This window comes from Stomoxys calcitrans, chromosome 5 (genome assembly GCF_963082655.1).
Source record: "Stomoxys calcitrans chromosome 5, idStoCalc2.1, whole genome shotgun sequence".
NCBI lineage: Eukaryota > Metazoa > Arthropoda > Insecta > Diptera > Muscidae > Stomoxys > Stomoxys calcitrans.
The window spans coordinates 20,712,801-20,728,471 of NC_081556.1; the positions used below are offsets into that span (position 1 = coordinate 20,712,801).

The 15,671-nt window shown below is 39.9% G+C and overlaps 1 long non-coding RNA gene across 1 annotated transcript in view; it reads left to right on the plus strand.

Moving 5' to 3' along the window:
- The first annotated feature begins 7,071 nt into the window (after positions 1-7,071).
- Positions 7,072-15,671, plus strand: part of LOC131998110 (uncharacterized) — a 56,144-nt gene continuing 47,544 nt past the window's right edge. Inside the window, exon 1 of the long non-coding RNA XR_009398566.1 lies at positions 7,072-7,363. This is a non-coding gene — a long non-coding RNA (uncharacterized LOC131998110). The remainder of the gene's footprint in view (positions 7,364-15,671) is intronic.

The following is a 15,671-nucleotide window of genomic DNA, read 5'->3' on the forward strand; positions in this document are numbered from 1 at the left end:
GCTTATAAGCCCGACATAAGTGGGCTACTGTCTGGCCCTAATCGTCAGGTTTAAGAAGACTTGAATGCGCATCACATTTCATGGCATTTTCCCCTAGGTAACGACCAGCGGGGCATAGCTTAGACAGATTGAAGGCTCCACGTTTTGCACGATGTATCCCCTGATCTCCTAAGTCTCGTTATGTGGCGAGCCGTCAAGTCTTTGAGATCAGACCACCTCCCCATAACTCTCACCATCGACCGACCACCCGACTTCATAACCTCTCGGCGCCTAGCGTTTATCAATCAAGAGAAGGCCGATTCGGTCGGCTCCAGAGAGTACATCAATCGCCGCTTCAGTGAACTGACATCCCCCTCAAATGTGCTAGTTGCCGCGTTACCAGTCGGTCGAATACCCTAGGCGGTCCGTAAGGCCCAATTTCCCGGCACAGGTAGTGGCACTCGCAGACGAGCGTGATGGGATTCGTTGCACGGACCCCACTAACCCCAGAATCAGCGAGCTAAATCTGGAAATTCCCAGGGTAATCAACAAACATAAGCGGAATTTGTGGTTGGAACACTTGAAGCAATGTTACTTTGGTACCGGTTTTGTTGTGGTCTACTGTTAAGTCACTCTCGAACCCCGGTAGATGGGATAACAGGACCTCGGTCACTTTCGGCGATGTAACTGTGAATGTTCCGAAAAGATATGCCATGTTGTTCAAGCATCAATTTATTGTGCATCCCTAGAGTGACAGGGCTAGGAGGAGAGCCATTCGTCGTATCCGTGGTCTCCGAGCCGATGGACAGCCATCACAATTTACCGTGGGCGAAGTTACAAATGTCACCCGAGGCTTCAAATCATCCAAGGCGTTAGGTCCCGATGGAATATCTACACTGATGCTGATGAATCTGGATCTATCTGTAGTTGAGTACCTTACAACTGTCCTCAACCTGATTTTGAGCGTTCTTATAGTTCGCGATATCTGGATCCCGCTTCTAAAGCCTGGAAAGTATCCGAGTAAGGGGGTGTCTGGAAGATAGGCAGAGTGAACCCGCTTCTGGAGCCTGGAAAGGATGCGAGTAAGGGGAACTCGTACAGACTGATTTCCCTTCTCTCACCAGCAGCCAAGACGCTTGAGGCACTACTCCTCTAAAGCCTGGTTGCAGAATTTCTATTCGCCGGCTTCACAATGGATTTTAAAGACTGCATAGCACAACGACCGCTTTGCATTCTATCAACGCACATATTTGCAGTGGCTTCAATCAGTCCAGGCCATGTGGATAGCCATGCCAAACTATTTGGGGACATCGCCAATACGTCTCTCCAGCCAGGCCTGAAACACTGGGTCGCAAATTATCTGTATGGTCGCCAGTCATTTCTGACATTCTAAGTCGCTTTAGCCATGTCCGTCCAAATGGAAGAAAGCTAGGCACTTGAAATTTGAAATTTTTGACCCATAGGTGTAGGTCAGTTGGGATTATACAATAAATGGGCTATATCGGTCCTTGTTTTGATAAAGTTGCAATACAAACCGACCCTGGATCTTGTCTTCTTGAGCCTCTAGAGGGCGCAATTCTTATCCAATTTATCTGAAATTTTGTACAGCGACTTCCTCTATTACCATAAACATACGTCCTTAATACCGTCCAATCGGTCCTTAACCTGATATGGCTCCCATATTAGGCGATATTGCTTCCAATTTGGCTGAAATTTTGAATGAAGTCTTTTGATTTGAATTCCAGACACTATGCCAAGTGTGGTCTAAATCGGTTTGTAACCTGATATAGCTCTCATATAAACCGATCTCGAATCTTGACTTCTTAAGCCTCCAGAGAGCGTAATTCGTATCCGATTTGACTGAAATTTTGCCCGTAATGCTTTGCTATGACTTGTGTTACGTATGGTTCAAATCGGTCCAATCGGCTATTACCCGATATTGTCGCCATATACACCAATCATCAAATAAGACTTCGTAAGCCTATAGAGGGCGCAATTATTATTTGATTGAATTATGCCAGTTTTGTTTCGACTTCCGAAATACACGCGAAGTATGATCTAAATCAGTTCAAAACTTGATATAGCGTCCATATAAACTGATCGCCCGATTATGATTTCTTTAGCTTTGAGAGGACCCAATAATTAAGTTCGAAACTAACTTGGAGACAAACCTCAACACTTGGACTTTGTATATAGGATAATCCTAATGAATTTTTCACTAAAATTTTCTTTTAATTCCCTTTCACTTAAATTTTAATTTGTTATCAATATTTTTTTTTAATCTCTTAAAGCTTCAAAACTCTATTCAGCCATTACCAGCAATTTACATCTTGATCCCTGTCACTTTCCTTGGAAATCTTTAATTTGCACATCCACCTACTAAGGGAAATTTCATCTTCACTATGTGAAAACTTTTAACAAACAAGGACTGCTTCTTTACTCGACATAAAGTTCATTTGAAATTTGTTCGCTTAAAAGAGCAAGCGAGGGTGTATAGAGAAGCATGATCCCAAGCCAAAGAAACACAAAACCAAACAGTAGTTTCTATAGCGTAGCTTCTTTGGTTTCTGACAGCAGGCAGGAAGGAGTACAAGTGCGTTTTGTAACAGGGCATGGTAGGTGTTGGTGTTGCCACCACTACATCTTCAATGGTTATAAATTTATAAATGTCGCATATGTGCCAAAGGACCTCCTGCATAAGCCTGGAGGTGCAAGAAAACTGTCTAACAAGAGCCATGCGGCTAAAGCATTCTATGATCTAAAGAAGGCACAGACAACGAGTTACACACTTTAACACAGCCCTGCACATCTACAACTAAAAATAAGAAGAGCAAACGGAAGTATGCCTTTTAAATACAATGGGATGGCATAAAAAATAAAACTGTTGAGGAGTGAAAAAGAGGCAAGTACGCTTAGCGTCAGACTAGGATAGAATTGCACTTAACACTGCACTGTGCAATCGGAGTGAGGCTATTTGTGAAATTTTGTCTTAAAAAAAAAATTTTGTAGAAATTTTGTCTTTCATAATCTATCTCGAAAACCTTTCATTTGAGCCCCATATTAATATTGGGAGGATCCGCCCTCTTCTAATATCAACAAATTATAAAGCCTATTCCTCCCTCCTGTTTATATCCGCAATCTACTCCAGAATCCGCCTCCACGAATAAACCTATTTTAGGGGGTTTTAGGGTTCGGGCGGCACCCTAAGTTTTTTGGACCCAATTTTTAACATGAAATTCGTACTACTGAATATCTTTCAAGTGATCCCAATATTGTCCTGATCGGTACACTTATATTTTTGGGGCGGTACTTTTGGGGTAAAGGGGAGGGTCCCTCCCCTCTGATATTCAAAAATTATATAGCCCATGTTTCCTTCCATACCAACCTTCACAATTTGTGAAAATTTCAAGGTAATCGGTTCAGCCGTTTTCGAAATTTTGTCAGCTTGGAGGAGTTTTGGGGTTAAATACCATATATGTATTCTGTTCTTCATTTGATACCCATATTGTCATTATTGGTCCAATTTTAATCTTGGGTAGTGTTTTTGAAGTAACGGGGGAGGATCCGCCCTCTTCTGATATCAACAAATTATAAAGCCTATTCCTGCCTCCTGTTCATATCCGCAATCTACTCCCGAATACTTTTCATTTGAGTTCCATATTGTCATGATCGTCCAATAAACCTATTTTGGGGGGTTGGGGCGGCACCTCAGTTTTTTTAGACCCAATTTTTAATATGAAATTCGTACTCTACTCCTGAATATCTTTCATGTGAGCCCAATATTGTCCTGATCGGTACACTTTTATTTTTGGGCGGTACTTTTGAGGTGAAGAGAAGCGTCCGCCCCCCTCCTTTATCAAAAAATTATATAGCCTTTGTTTCCTTCCATACCAACCGACACAATTTGTAAAAATTTCAAGGTAATGGATTCAGCCGTTTTCGAAATTTTGTCTGCTTGGAGGAGTTTTGGGGTTATGGCGACTTCCTGGGCACTTGGACCCAATTTTTAATACCGAATACGCATTCTACTCTTTATTTGATACCCATATTGTCATTATCGGTCCAATTTTGATCTTGGGTGGTGTTTTAGGGGTAACGGGGGAGAATCCGCCCCCTTCCGATGTCAACAAATTGTTTCTCCCTTCTGTTCATATCAGCAGTCTACTCCCGAATACTTTTCATTTGAGTCCCATATTGTCATGATCGTCCAATAAACTTATTTTAGGTGGTTTTGGGGTTGGGGCGGCACCCCAGTTTTTTGGACCGCGTTTTTAATATAAAATTTGTGCTGTACTCCTGAATATCTTTCATGTGATTCCAATATTGTCCGGATCGGTACACTTTTATTTTTGGGAGGGACTTTTGGGATAAAGGGGAGGGTTCGCCTCCCCCCCTCTGATATCAAAAAATTATATAGCCAATGTTTTCTTCCATACCAACCTACACAATTTGTGAAAATTTCAAGGTAATCGGTTCAGCCGGTTTTGAATCAATACAGAATAAATAAACAAACCGACAAACATACAAATAAACACAAATTGATTTTTATATATAAGACTAGCTGGACAGGCCTCGCTCCGCTGCGCTTTCTTTCACTCTCTAATTTTATCTGAGCCCCATACGGTCACGTCAGGAAACACAATCCTTTTTGGGGGTGCTGGTACGGTCATTCAGATATTTCGCGCCAATGTGGATATTATATTGGTGCTCTTTTCCACTAAGGAAAAGGGGCCAACTTCTCACATATCAATGAGTGCAGTCGGATTCAAGTTTAAGCTCAATGATAAGGGGCCTCTTTTTATAGCCGAGTCCGAACGGTGTGGCATCTTAATCCCATCCCAATTTGAGGGTAAAAAGTGTATTCTACTACCAAAGACCTCTTATTTCTGTCCTATTCTATCCTGATCGCCCTTCATATATTATTTCATGGTATTCATTAATTATTCTTAATTCTTTTTTTTTTGGGGCGTAGGGGGATTTCCCTTTGACACATCCTTTCATTTGAGCACAATATATTCTCGGTCATCCTACATGACAGTTTGACGTTGCATTCATTGGGAGGAGAGGGTCGGCCTCCCCCAACGCTAAGAACCAAACGTAAATTTATTTGAGTCTTTTATTGTCACAATTGGAGGCTATCGTAGCGTAGAGGTTAGGATGTCCGCCTATGACGCTGAACGCCTGGATTCGAATCCTAGCGAGACCATCAGAAAAATTTTCAGCGGTGGTTTTCCCCTCCTAATGCTGGCAACATTTGTGAGGTACTTTGCCAAGTTAAACTTCTTTCCAAAGAGGTTTCGCACTGCGGCACGCCGTTCGGACTCGGCTATAAAAAGGAGACCCCTTATCATTGAGCTTATGTGAGAAGTTTGCCCCTATTCCGTAGTGGAATGTTCATGGGCAAATTTTAGATTTCGATTTGGATTGTCACAATCTACTGTCCTGCAGAACGGTAGAACGTGACCCAGATACTTGAATCCTTATACCAACATTAGATTCCAAATATGCTGTCATAGACCTTTCTTTTAATTGACATATTATCCCGATCGAACTTCACGTCCTATTGAAGGGTATTTAGTGGGTGGGCCGGTCCCAGACTCTGTCTTAATTGTGCATGTCAGATTCGTAGTCAAGTCCCAAAGTCCTTTCATTCGGTACCCATTTTGTGACGTTGGACATTTATGCCTGTTTTGGGTTTTTTTTTTTGATTTTCAAATTTTTCAAATTTTTATATCAGCATTTCAAATTTTTATATCAGCATTGGACTCTACCTTTAATTAGCTTTCATTTGATACACATATTTTCCCAATCGGTAAATTTGTCCTGCTGGGGGGTTTTGGATGGTGGGGAGGGCCCTCAGACACCAAAAAATAATTTTTTGTCTCAGATTTGTATTCTACTTTTAAATACCTTTTATTTGATACCCATATAACTCAAAGCGGGTAAAGTTTCCTGTTGGGTGGTGTTTTTGGTGGTGAGGGGCCCCTCTACGTTTGGGTAACATTTTAATGCCAAGTTCGTACTCTGCTCTTAAATACCTTTTATTTGATACCCATATTGCCTAAAGCGGTGAAAGTGTCCCCATTAGGCTTTTTTGGGAGTGGGGGCCTCCCCGAAGAGTGAAATTTGTATACCAAATTCGTATTCTACTCTTAAATACCTTTTATTTGATACCCATATTGTTCCAATTAGTGCACATTTCCGCTCGGGGGGGTTTTGGGATGGGGCGTCCCCCCCCCCCATTATTTGGCCCTGCTTAAATCGATGCACGCATCTCCGAGATCTGGCGATTATGAAAATTGGGGTATGAAGGAGGGTCCACCACCCTTCGGATATCAACAAATTTAGTACCCTATTTCACGGGGGTCCAAACTCTACCATCTGTGCAAATTTCATGAAAATCGGTTTTGGAATCGGAAAAGACAAATAAACTAACAAACAAACAACGCGCAACAATTTCATTTTTATATAATAGATTTACGACAAAATCTACTCAATCTACCCAAAATGTCACAAAATTTTTGTCTTCAGAAAAAATTTCCTTGAAATTTTGTCTTCAAGGAAAATTTCTTCAAATTCGTATTCTACTCTTAAATACCTTTTATTTGATATCCATATTGTTCCAATTAGTGCACATTTCCGCTCGGGGGGGGTTTTGGGATGGGGCGTCCCCCCATTATTTGGCCCCGCTTAAATCGATGCACGCATCTCCGAGATCTGACGGTTTTGAAAATTGGGGTATAAAGGAGGGTCCACCACCCTTCGGATATCAACAAATTTAGTACCCTATTTCACGGGGGTCCAAACTCTACCATCTGTTCAAATTTCATGAAAATCGGTTTTGTTTCTATACGGAACAGACAAACAAACTAACAAACAAACAAAGCGCAACGATTTAATTTTTATATAATACATTTAGGACAAAATCTACTCAATCTACCCAAAATGTCACAAAAATTTTTGTCTTCAGAAAAAATTTCCTCGAAATTTTGTCTTTAAAGAAAATGTCTTCTTCGCTGTATGTATTTCTACCCACTGTATGTATGGCATTCAAGTACCTTTTGTCTCAATATCTACTTACAACAGCGGCCACCAAGTATGTGCAGAATGAAATTCCAACTACCCGGCAAAGAAGTGCTGGCAGTACCAGTCACAGCGAAATATAAGTTCCCACAGAGCTGCAGAGAGCAACAGTAACAAACTGTGCTGCTATATGTAAATGTGTGCCTGCCTAGATGTCATGAATTGAAAACGAAATATAAGAACATAAGGGCGGGCATATAACCGCCAATGCTAACAAACAAGGAAGCAAGGACTAAAACAGCAGAAAAAGGCAACACGACAGCAAACAAGTCACAAAAAAAAAAGGAAAACTAACTAGAAGGTATGCAATTTAAGTTTCTATCATATGCTATTCCCAGCCAACCTCATCCATCCATACATTCGCAAAAAACTAGAGAATTCATGGGGGCCCACACCCACACCCACACCATTCAGCGATGTACCGCTTGCAGTTATCTTGGCTTAGCAAAAGCAAATGTTGGTCTCCAAAAAAAAAAAAAAAAAACGCCAGCTTTACAGGAACTACGGTGACAATGCCACAAGACAAAACAACCTTGCCGCCTCTATTTTCTCGCTTAAAAAAAAAGGACCGACAACATTTGTACTCTGTATTCTTTTGCCTTGTTTGCATTGCAGTGACAACACACACACACACACACCCACACACGCTAGAAAAAATGGGAAACGGAAATATGAGCCATACTTTTATTTTATTATAATTCTAGTTGGCAAACAAATATGTAAAGTTTAGCATTCTAACAACAACAACAAAAAAAAGAATGGTAGAAAATGCACAAAAAAACAGAGGCAAAGAAAATCTGACACATGCATGTAAATACATGCCATACATGTTGATATAAATGAGAGTGGGTGCATTGCATATCACTTGTTATACCCTACATGTGCTACATGATATCATTTTCTATAGCTGTTACTAGATTTTCATCCTTATCCCTACTGTAGGCTGTAACTGAACTGAATGAATGGTTCTTTCCGAATTTCCTCCTCCGTTAAGCAAATCTTTTTTTCTAGTGTAGGGTTACATTCATAGCGTTGAGACCCCAACAAATTCGGCCCTACCATCCCTGCTAGCATTTTTGTTATTATTTTTATTCATTTTTGTGCCATGTTATTACTTTGTTCTTATGCCTTGTGTCCTTTTGTTTAAGCTGGCGTTTACGAGTATTTGTTTCCTTGTTGTTATTGTTGAGGTTAAGTTTATTTAATCGCGTAGGTGGCGTCCATGAGAAGGTGTTGCCAAAGGGGTTGCTCTCGCTTTGTTCATAGCGAGGCTAGCTCTCACAGCAAATGAAAGACTAAAAGTTATGGTGGAGTAGCTAACTGCTTGTTCCAAGTTACAAACATGCCAACAGGGTAGTTAGTAATGTTTTCGTTTCAACATTTTCAAGTAGGTTGGGCAAATCTAGGCGCAATGTCAGGTGTTCTGAAGGACAAACTGGAGAGAAAAAAAAATAGAAACCGGAAGATGGATTTGTTTAAATTAAAGCTTAGCAAAGGATTTAAATGAAAGAGATATGGATTGCCTCTAAAGACAACATTTTAATTAAATTTTCTTTAGAGGCAAAATTTTAAGTATATTTTTCTTAAAGACAAAATTTAAGTAAATTTACTCTCTCAAGGCAATGAAGATTTTAATGAAGATTATTGTTGAATGATGATCATTCATAGCATTCTGTTCGGATTCTAGAAGCTTATGCAAATAGGCTTGTCCTGAAGAAACTATTGGGTTGCCCAAAAAGTAATTGCGGTTTTTTCATATAGTCGGCGTTGACAAATTTTTTCACAGCTTGTGACTCTGTAATTTCATTCTTTCTTCTGTCAGTTATCAGCTGTAATTTTTAGCTTGCTTTAGAAAAAAAGTGTAAAAAAAGTATATTTGACTAAAGTTCATTCTAAGTTTTATTAAAAATGCATTTACTTTCTTTTAAAAAATCCGCAATTACTTTTTGGGCAACCCAATACAACACCAAACGGTGACGAACTATACCATAACACGAGGCATGAATTTGTGATAAGTCGGTGACTCCGGTGGATAAGAGGCTAATCACAATTTGCATAAAAGCCAAATTCTTCAACATCAATCTTATTTGTGCCCATGTCCCGACGGAAGACAAGGACGAGCAGACCAAGGATATTTTCTACGAGCGCTTAGAGAGAGAATTTGGCCGCTGCCCCGCCCATGATAATAAAATCGTTCTAGGAGAATTTAATGCGAAGATGGGGAAGAACAGTCGGAAAGTTTAGCCTCCACGAGATAACTACCGGTAATGGGTTGACTTAACCGCGGCAAAAAACAACATCAACATAAAAATATTCACTGTCACCCCATCAAAACACGAGAAACCAAATTGATCACGTTGTGATAGATTCATCCATCGTGCTAGATGTACGATCAATCCGTGGAGCGAATATAGATTCGAATCATAAGCAATTGCAGCAAAGGTTCGCAACCGTTTGGAGGTGGCGAGGAAAGTACGATCTGATCTGACTGTACGGAAAGCTCGACATTAAAAAGCTGCAAACACAACAGATGGCAGCGGCATACTTTACTTGACTGATCCAACTGCAATGGCGCAGTCCACTCCATGGAAAATGTCGCGAAATCCGTACTTGGGTATCGGAAGCCTCCCTCAAGAGTATCGAGATGCTACTAAAGCCAATAACGTGGCTTGTAGAGCAACCTTGCAATCAGTGGCAACGCGCCAGATGAAGCAGATGTATCGGGAGAAAAGGAGAGAGGAGAAACGTCTATTCCGCAGAAAGAAAAAGAAAGTGGAAAGACGTGAGTGTGAACGAATTGAGATGTACGGGAGACAGAATGAAGTCCGGAAATTCTATCGGGAGACAAGGAGAGAGGAGAAACGTCTATTCCGCAGAAAGAAAAAGAAAGTGGAAAGACGTGAGTGTGAACGAATTGAGATGTACGGGAGACAGAATGAAGTCCGAAAATTCTACAAACGAATTTAACATAAAACCGATGGGACAGACACATCCTCATGCAGAGACAAAGAAGGGAATCTGGTAACTGAAACAGTTAGCATGCTGAGGATATGGAAAAAACATTCTACCCAACTGCTTGTGTCCGACATTGGCGGCGAAGAGGATAGCGCAGAACCAATCAATGATGATGGTATAGAATGTTTAACTCCTAATCAGAATGAGGACCAAGTGGCAGTGACCCGACTAAAGAACAACAAAGCATCAGGAGCCGACGGGTTACCCGCTGAGCTATTTAAGACCGGAGGCGACACGCTGATAAGGCGTATGCATCAGCTTATCTGCACAATATGGCTAGAAGAACGCATACCCGACGATTGGAACCTCAGCATACTATGTCCCGTACACAAGAAAGAAGACAAGACGGAATGTGCCAATTACAGAGGAATAAGTCTCCTCTCCATTGCATACAAGATACTCTCGAGCGTACTGTGCGGAAGATTAAAACCTAAAGTCAATGAGATAATTGGGCGGCTTATCAATGCGGCTTTAGACCTGGTAAATCCATCCTGGACCAGATATTAACAGTGCGCCAAACCCTGGAAAAGACCCGAGAAGGACAAATCAACACCTACCATCTTTTTAATGAATACATTGAAAGATATTTCAAGCCATGTCTGAGTTTGGTATCCCTGCAAAATTAATGAGACTCTGCAGGATGACACTTGCTGACACACGTTCCTCAGTAAGAATAGGAAAGAATCCCTCCGAATCATTTAATACCAAAAGAGTTTTCAGACGGGGATCTCTTTAATATCATGCTGGAGAAGATTATACGAGATGCAGTTGTAAATAGATGTGGCACATTAATCACAAGAGAACACATGGTACTCGCCTATGCTGACGACATCGACATCATAGGTCGGTCACAGGAAGTAGTAACTGCAGCCTTTGAAAGAATCGAAAGAGAGTGAGTAAAAATGGGTCTGGCAGTGAATGGAGAAAAGACGAAATGGATGGTTTCAACTTCCCAAAACGCCTTGTATCACCGAGCAGATAAAGAAATTCGAGAAAGTTGGGAACCACAACTTTGAGATAGTCAGCAACCTTATCTACCTCGGCACCGTAATGGTAGAGGGTTGAGAAAGTTGTGAACCACAACTTTGAGATAGTCAGCAACTTTATCTACCTCGGCACTGCCGTAACCAAAACGAATGACATCAGCTTTGAGATAAAGCGAAGAATAATACTGACTGCTACTATATGTTGTTATATGGTTTTGAGGCATGGGTACTTGTGAAAACACACGAGGCAGTGCTTGGAGTGTTTGGGAGAAAGATTCTTCGTAAAATATATGGACCAGTTTGGATTAATAGAGAATATAGGATTTGTATGAACCACGAGCTGTATGGCGACAATAGCATAGTTACATGTACCAAAATACAAAAGCTGCGTTGGCTAAGTCATGTTGTCAGAATGGATGAAGAAGCTCCAGCAAAGAAGCCATAGGGACATACCAGGAAGCGAGAAGGCAGGCATGTTTGCGAGGCCGGGAGCAAAACTGACCATTATGTCTATATGTTGTATGATGCGGTAGGCGGAGAATAAACAATTGGACTATTGGATGAACGATCTATATGGAGAAGGTGCATCTGAGCGGCACTATAGATATCATTACAGGTTTCAACAATCATTTGGGCCATACGAGAACCTCTACAAAAATCAAGTCGATGTTTTGGTAGCATTATCTACCAACCTGACCCAATCCTAGCTTATGAAATATTTCCTGAAAATAAAATTTTAATGAAAATTTCTATAAAGACAAATTTTAAGTGAGATTTCTTCTAAAAAGAATGTCAATGAATTTTCTACATTTTACGATATTTTCTCTTAAGACAAAATTTCAATGAAATTTTCCGCAAAGGCAAAATTTCTATAAAATTTTTCCAAATGTGAAATTTCTATGAAATTTTCTCCAAAAACTAAATTTCTTTAAAATGTTTTATGAAATTTTCTCTTTAGACAAATACCTGGTCTAGGCTCTTCATCACTTACTTTCTATAGAAGGCTTTTCTGGACGTTTTATGATCTTCATCTTCTTTAACAGTTCAAGGGATGCTCCCTTCAAAACAAATGCACTGCATACATACCAGCAGTGGATGCTCATTACCAATCAGTTGCGTTTCATCATATGGCCAACAATCGAATGATGGCTGCTTCCCCATCACCTACCAAACTAAGCGAGGAGGATGGTTGACATACAAATTTTTGTGATGACAATTGAAAATTACAAAAATCTCATTTGCTTACATTGACCAAGGGCACTTTGCCAATCCCCCTATTCCATATTTATGAAAAACAAGTAGGAGCATGTTAAGTTTGGCCGGGTCGAATCTTGAGAACCCACCACCATGGATTTTGGTAAAAATTTATACAAAATAAACTTAGTTGAAGGGCATACATTTATTCTACATACCAAACTTCTGTCAAATCAGCAAAAATCAAAGCTTCTAGGAACCGAACAACAATGATCAGAGACCGCCTTATATGGGAGCCATAGCAAGTTATAGACTGAATATGATCGTATTTGACACAGTTGTTGGAAGTTGCAACAGAACACAATGTGCAAAATTTCAACCAAATCGAACAAAAATTGCGGCATGCGGTTTATATGGGAGCCATATCAGGTTATAAACCGATTCGAACCGTACTCGGCACAGTTGTTAGAAGCAAAATTTCAACCAAATCGGACAAAAATTGAGACTTCCAGTGACCCAAGAATTTAAATCGGGAGATCGGTCCGATATGGCCAATTTGCAATCCCAACGACCTTCATCAATATTAAGTATCTGTGCAAAACTTCAAGTAGCCAGCTTTACGCGTTCGAGCGCTATCGTGATTTCGACAGTCTGACGGACGGACCGACATGGCTTGATCGACTCAGAACATCGAGACGATCAAGAATATATATATACTTTATAGGGTCTTAGACGAATATTTCGAGGTGTTACAAAGGGAATGACTAGATTAGTATACCCTCATCCTATGGTGGTGGGTATAAAACACAATTTCGTCGTGCATTAAGGTATGATAACTAACATGATGTCAAAAATTATGAAATTCCAAATTACATCCGAGTTCTTCTCCAACACTGGGAAAAACAAAATTGAATATAAGGGGGTAGGTATGAACATTTGGGATGATGGTGACGCATAGTCAGACATATCATTCCCGAAAAGAAAACGCCAGAAACACCAATAAGAAAACTAAAAAAAATCAGCAGTGGCTATGCCCTTAATTCAATAGTGCGTCTTATCTCAAAAACATTAAAAATTTTAGTTGAAATGTTGGAAATTGTAAAAGTAATACGGCCTTATTCACAAAACTTCTAGAAGGGAAATCTGTCTAATACACCTATTTCAAATTTTTACTCAAGTGAGTCGAGTCACTCACTCCAACATCTGTTTTTCCTTATGAAATCAGCGGGTCTTGACGCAAGATCGAACGGTAGTCACTCATTTTCAGTGACAAAAATTTTGTGAAACAGGCAGTTCGTTTTGTGAATACCAGTGATTATGTTTTGAGTTGAGATTTTGGAAATAGGTTTTATTTCCTTCCTATTCTAACATAAAGTGTCACGTTTCAAATTCAAAAACCTAATTCATTTGCCAAAGTTGCCTAAAGACTAGCCAGATGAAATTGTCGATAGCAAACTGCTAGCCATTATAAAAGGAAGGCAACATAATTTGCCTTCTTTTTATAAAGTTTTTTGATTTTCTTTTTTTTCGAAATAAAAGCAAGAAACAAGTTGTCCTAATCACGGCAATATCTTCTGTTTCTGTTACCTAAAATTAGAATATTTGATTTCCAATTTTCTAAAATTTTTTTACCATTCCTCAACATTATTGAACTGCACTAGCCCTCCATGAACCAAATGAAATGCCCTCGGAGAAAAACAATAGGACAACATCAACGTTCAACTTTGGCGGGGATTATGCATCTTCGTTGTGACGCATTAATAGAGAGAGAAAGTGTTCGGAAATGTCACCCTATGAAACACCAACAAAGGGTGTAATATTTACCGAACGTAGTTATCGATGTGTTGCCAAAACGCTGAACATCATCATAATGTCATATAGGTTCTGCGATATGAACTTACAGGCATACCAACATAATGGGCAGACAACGGTTATGTGGCACAGTGGGCTATACTGTGTGAAACTGTGTGAAAAATAAATGAAGTTAACCAGTAAGGAAAAGCAAAAGTCGAACGGAACCGATTTTAAAATAACCGACACCACCGAGTCTGTACTTCTTTTAATACATAGAACCAACATCGAAATCCAGTCAGATTTTTTTACCAAACTTTATTTCTTTTATTTATTTTTATTTATTTTATCTTTAAAATCTTTTTGTGATTTTTCGAACATCTTCCTGCTCTAGATCATGTTCATGTTCCACGTCTAAAGCTAGAATTATTAAATTTTGCACGAATGTTGGTCTTGGGTCGGAGGAGCGAGATAAGACCGGGTTTGGTGATATTCGTACGTAATAAAAAGTACCAAAAGTACGAAATGGTACATATTTGCCCAACGCGAACGGAAAGGGCTAGAATTATATGTTCTTGAGTTTAACTTAAAGAGCGTCTCGAAGAAATAATGTTTTTTCGTGATTTTTCGAACATCTTCAAGCTCGAAATCAAATTCAATGGTTTCTGTTCAAAGAATAGCATAGCAAAGAACCTATAAAAGCAAATGTGTGTTGTTATTCAAAACACTTTGACTGGCTAGTGTATCATGATTTCTGTTGCGCCATGTAACGTCATCAGTACTTTTGACATACTGATTAAGGTGCCCAACATACCCAAAGCCTATTAGAGACCCTTCAGAATAAAAGCATGCTCAACACCGTACTCAATAGTCTTTGGGTATGTAGAACACCTTAATCAATTTGTCAAAAGTACTGATGACGTTACATGGGGTAACAGAAATCATGATACACTAGCCAGTCAAAGTGTTTTGTATAACAACATACATTTGCTCAACTTTTATAGGTTCTTTGCTATGCTATTCAATGTTACGCGGTCGAACGCGTATAGCTAGCTGCTTGAAATTTTGCACAGATACTTCTTATACATGTAGGTCGTTGGGGATTCCAAATGGGTCATATCGGTTCAGATTTGGATATAACCCCCGTAGAGACCGATTTGACTGCTTGAGCCCCTGGAAGCCACAGTTTTTGTCCGATTTGGATGAAATTTTGCATGTAGTGTTTTTGTTATGCTATTTTCATCAACCATACGGTCCAAATTGGTCTATAACCTGATGTTATTTACTTACTTTAATTGGCTATGACAGAACATTTGATCCACAAGCCGAACGTAGAATAGCGTTCCAAGCGCCTCGAATTTCTGCGCTCCATTTACTGCCAGACTCATTTTCACTCACTCTCTTTCGATTCTTTCAAAGGCTGCAGTTACTACTTCCGCTTTGTAGTCAGCAAAGAGATGGTAGATGTTGATTTGTCCTTCTCGCGTCTATTCCACGATTCGGCGCAGTGTGAATATCTGGTCTAGGGTGGATTTACCAGGTCTAAAGCCGCATTAATAGGGTCCAATTATCTCATTGACTTTAGGTTTTAATCTTTCACACAATACGAAAGAGATTATCTTG